We start from the raw sequence: 5,013 nt of genomic DNA on the forward strand, positions 1-5,013 counted from the left end.
GTCTGTCTGTCTGTCTGTCTGTCTGTCTGTCTGTCTGTCTGTCTGTCTGTGTCTCTGTGTCTCTGTGTCTCTCTGTGTCTGTTTCTGTCAGTCTGTCTCTGTCTGTCTCTGTCTGTCTGTGTGTCTTTCTCTGTCTGTATGTCTGTTTCTGTCTGTCTCTGTCTGTCTGTCTGTCTGTCTGTCTGTCTGTCTGTCTGTCTGTCTGTCTGTCTGTCTGTCTGTCTGTATCTTTCTGTCTGTCTGTCTGTCTGTATCTTTCTGTCTGTCTGTCTGTCTGTCTGTCTGTCTGTCTGTCAATCTGTATCTTTCTGTCTGTCTGTCTCTGACTGTCTGTCCCGCTTTCTGTCTGTGTCTCTGTCTGTCTGTTTGTCTGTCTGTCTCTGACTGTCTGTCCCGCTTTCTGTCTGTGTCTCTGTCTGTCTGTTTGTCTGTCTTTGCCTGTCTCTGACTGTCTGTCCCGCTTTCAGTCTGTCTGTCTCTCTTTGTCTGTATGTGTCTGTCTGTGTCTGTCTCTGTCTGTCTGTCTCTGTCTCTGTCTGTCTCTGTCTATCTCTGTTTGTCTGTCCCGCTTTCTGTCTGTCTGTCTGTCTGTCTGTCTGTCTGTCTGTCTGTCTGTCTGTCTGTCTGTCTGTCTGTCTCTTTCTGTCTGTCTGTCTGTCTATCTCTGACTGTCTGTCCCGCTTTCTGTCTGTGTCTCTGTTTGTCTGTCTGTCTGTCTGTCTGTCTGTCTGTCTGTCTCTTTGCCTGTCTCTCTGTATGTGTGTATTTCGCTGTCTGTCTGTCTGTCTGTCTGTCTGTCTGTCTGTCTGTCTGTCTGTCTGTCTGTCTGTCTGTCTGTCTGTCTGTCTGTCTGTCTGTCTCACTGTCTCTGTGTCTGTCTGTGTGTGTCTCTGTGTCTCTCTGTGTCTGTTTCTGTCTGTCTCTGTCTGTCTGTCTATCTGTCTGTCTGTCTCTTTGCCTGTCTCTCTGTCTGTGTGTATTTCGCTGTCTGTCTGTCTGTCTGTCTGTCTGTCTGTCTGTCTGTCTGTCTGTCTGTCTGTCTGTCTGTCTGTCTGTCTGTCTGTCTGTCTGTCTGTCTGTCTGTCTGTGTCTGTCTCTGTCTGTCTGTGTGTCTTTCTCTGTCTGTATGTCTGTTTCTGTCTGTGTGTCTGTCTCTGTCTGTCTGTCTGTCTGTCTCTGTCTGTCTCTGTCTGTCTGTGTGTCTTTCTCTGTCTGTATCTTTCTGTCTGTCTGTCTGTCTGTATCTTTCTGTCTGTCTGTCTGTCTGTCAATCTGTATCTTTCTGTCTGTCTGTCTCTGACTGTCTGTCCCGCTTTCTGTCTGTGTCTCTGTCTGTCTGTTTGTCTGTCTGTCTCTGACTGTCTGTCCCGCTTTCTGTCTGTGTCTCTGTCTGTCTGTTTGTCTGTCTTTGCCTGTCTCTGACTGTCTGTCCCGCTTTCAGTCTGTCTGTCTCTCTTTGTCTGTATGTGTCTGTCTGTGTCTGTCTCTGTCTGTCTGTCTCTGTCTCTGTCTGTCTCTGTCTATCTCTGTTTGTCTGTCCCGCTTTCTGTCTGTCTGTCTGTCTGTCTGTCTGTCTGTCTGTCTGTCTGTCTGTCTGTCTGTCTGTCTGTCTGTCTGTCTGTCTCTTTCTTTCTGTCTGTCTGTCTGTCTGTCTGTCTGTCTGTCTGTCTGTCTGTCTGTCTCTGACTGTCTGTCCCGCTTTCTGTCTGTGTCTCTGTTTGTCTGTCTGTCTGTCTGTCTGTCTGTCTCTTTGCCTGTCTCTCTGTCTGTGTGTATTTCGCTGTCTGTCTGTCTGTCTGTCTGTCTGTCTGTCTGTCTGTCTGTCTGTCTCTGTGTCTGTCTGTGTGTGTCGCTGTGTCTCTCTGTGTCTGTTTCTGTCTGTCTGTCTGTCTGTCTGTCTGTCTGTCTGTCTGTCTGTCTGTCTGTCTGTCTGTCTGTCTGTCTGTGTGTCTTTCTCTGTCTGTCTCTGTCTGTATGTGTGTCTCTGTCTCACTGTCTCTGTGTCTGTGTGTGTCTCTCTCTGTCTCTCTGTCGGTGTGTCTGTTTCTGTGTGTCTGTCTGTCTCTGTGTCTGTGTCTGTCTGTCTCTGTGTTTGTCTGTCTCAGTGTCTGTCTCTGTGTCTTTCTCTGTGCCTGTATGTCTCTGTGTCTGTCTCTGTCTGTCTTTATGTCGTTAACTGTCTGTCTGTCTGTCTGTCTGTCTGTCTGTCTGTCTGTCTGTCTGTCTGTCTGTCTGTCTGTCTGTCTGTCTGTCTCTGTCTGTCTATGTGTCTTTCTTTGTGTCTGTCTGTCTGTCTTTCTAATTTCTGTCTGTCTCTGTCTGTGTGTCTTTCTCTGTCTGTATGTGTCTGTCTGTCTGTGCCTGTCTCTGACTGTCTGTCCCGCTTTCTGTCTGTCTGTCTCTCTCTGTCTGTATGTTTCTGTCTGTGTCTGTCTCTGTCTGTCTGTCTGTCTCTGTCTATCTCTGTTTGTCTGTCCCGCTTTCTGTCTGTCTGTCTGTCTGTCTGTCTGTCTGTCTGTCTGTCTGTCTGTCTGTCTGTCTGTCTGTCTGTCTGTCTGTCTGTCTGTCTGTCTGTCTGTCTGTCTGTCTGTCTGTCTGTCTGTCTGTCTGTCTGATCCAGAGCTCTTCATATGTTTCCCATCTGAGATCAGAGTAGATGAGAGATGTAATGTTTGTCTCTGTTGTGTTGAAGTCCAATCAAGCAGGAGAGACCAGCCTCCCGTGTCCCCAGCTGTGTGTCCATGAAGAGTGACCAGTCTATGTTTGAACCTATAAACTTTAGAGAGGGAGACTTTTCTACTGAACAAAGGTAAGAATAACTCATGGGTCATGGTCAGTGAGTTAAACAACACTGTCTCTAGTCATTTCTCCTCTCCCATTTTCACATTTCTTTTTGTTGTTTTCATAATCCATAGGCTAATCCTTTAGTCCATTTTCATAGTCCTAAAACAATATTAAACAAACACAACGTTCCCTCCCTGTGTGTGTGTGTGTGTGTGTGTGTGTGTGTGTGTGTGTGTGTGTGTGTGTGTGTGTGTGTGTGTGTGTGTGTGTGTGTGTGTGTGTGTGTGTGTGTGTGTGTGTGTGTGTGTGTGTGTGTGTGTGTTGTGTGTGTGTGTGTACTCCCTGGATGAGGAGATGTAATCTCATGTTTTGTCCACAGAAACCAACAGGAGAGATCAGAGTCAGAGATTCTCAGTGGTCAGTCTTCCCAGAGTCATCAAACAGACCTGGACTCTATATTCAGTGTATGTGGTCCTGTTATGTACATTTGTTTTTGTTTACCTCAAGTAAAGTTGATCTGTCAATCATTCATTAATGTGTTAATGAGAAAGCATTTCTTCTCTTGATTAACTTATTTACTTGATTTATTTCAGTTGCTTGAAGAGAAAATGATGACATTTGTGAAGAACGAGCTGAAGATGTTCAAGAGGATTCTTAGTCCTGAACTCCCAGAAGGCTATGAGAGTCAGAAGCAGGATAAGGAAGTGGTGGATGCTGAAGATGAGAAGCAGGAGAGCAGTGCCAGAGAGGGGGCTCTGAAGATCACACTGCACATCCTGAGGAAAATGAACCAGAAGGAGCTTGCTGACACACTGGAGAAATGTAAGATCTGTCTGCCTCATGTTGAATGCTGTTTTATAACATTTAAAAGCTGTGGCTAAAGTACAGCTAAAGTAGCTATATAACTCAATGATATTGTAGCAACCTTAACACAACACCTAGTGACCTCATCAAGTAGCAGCAGGGATGTGTTGTGGTGATTAATTTAGAGAGAGAGAGAGAGACAGAGAGAGAGAGAGAGAGACAACATTAATAATACCATCAATAACACCAATAATAATATAATCAGTTACACCAGTCTGTAATGCATTATGAAAACATTTACACATTTATATAGACAGTTATATATGTGAAGAAATTAGTATAATTAAAAACTTTATAACAGTCCTACAATACTGTAGGCATTAAAACAGACGTAATATTAATATCATCTGTGTTATTTCTAGATTCAGATGAGCTTGCTGTGATTTGCCAACGTGAACTCAAATCTAATCTAAAGAAGAAGTTTCAATGTGTATTTGAGGGGATCGCTAAACAAGGAAACCCAACACTTCTCAATAAGATCTACACAGAGCTCTACATCACAGAGGGTGGAACAGGAGAGGTCAATAATGAACATGAGCTGAGACAGATTGAGACAACAACCAGGAAACAAGCAAGACCAGAGACTGCAGTCAAATGTAACGACATCTTCAAACCCTTAACTGGACAAGACAAACTTATCAGAACTGTGCTGACAAAGGGAGTCGCTGGCATTGGAAAAACAGTCTCTGTGCAGAAGTTCATTCTGGACTGGGCTGAAGGAAAAGCAAATCAGGATGTTCAATTTGTGTTTTCATTCCCTTTTCGGGAGCTGAATTTGATGAAAGGGGACAAACACACTTTGATTGAACTTCTTAATCACTTCTCAATGGAAACCAAACAATCAGGAATCTCCATCTACGACAAGTACAAAGTTCTGTTCATCTTTGATGGTCTGGATGAGTGCCGACTGCCCCTAGACTTCCAGAAGAATAAGATCTGTTGGGACGTCACAAAGTCAACCTCAGTGGATGTTCTGCTGACAAATCTCATCAAGGGAAATCTGCTTCCCTCTGCTCTCCTCTGGATAACTACCCGACCTGCAGCAGCCAATAGGATCCCTTCAGAGTGTGTTGACCAGGTGACGGAGGTACGAGGGTTCAATGACCCACAGAAGGAGGAGTACTTCAGAAAGAGATTCAGTGATGAGGACCTGGCCAGCAGAATCATCTCACACATAAAGACATCAAGGAGTCTCCACATCATGTGCCACATTCCAGTCTTCTGTTGGATCTCTGCAACAGTCCTCGAACACATACTGAAACATAAGAGAGAAGAGATGCCCAAGACTCTGACTGAGATGTACACACACCTTGTGGTGTTTCATACCAAACAGAAGAATGAAAAGTATCTTGGGAAAGAAGAGAC

At 44.7% G+C, this 5,013-nt stretch overlaps 1 long non-coding RNA gene across 2 annotated transcripts in view; it reads left to right on the top strand.

Annotated features, from left to right (window-relative positions):
- The window catches only part of LOC123733293 (uncharacterized), a 9,985-nt gene extending 6,779 nt beyond the window's left edge, over positions 1 to 3,206 (top strand). Inside the window, exon 3 of one of the 2 annotated variants that reach the window (XR_006763728.1) lies at positions 3,164 to 3,206. This is a non-coding gene — a long non-coding RNA (uncharacterized lncRNA). Of the gene's footprint in view, positions 1 to 2,692; positions 2,739 to 3,163 lie in introns of those variants that run through there. The other variant, XR_006763729.1, reaches the window with a different exon arrangement.
- The last annotated feature ends 1,807 nt before the right edge of the window (positions 3,207 to 5,013 follow it).

The sequence above is a fragment of the Salmo salar genome, unplaced genomic scaffold (assembly GCF_905237065.1).
Source record: "Salmo salar unplaced genomic scaffold, Ssal_v3.1, whole genome shotgun sequence".
In the NCBI taxonomy this organism is placed as follows: Eukaryota; Metazoa; Chordata; class Actinopteri; order Salmoniformes; family Salmonidae; genus Salmo; species Salmo salar.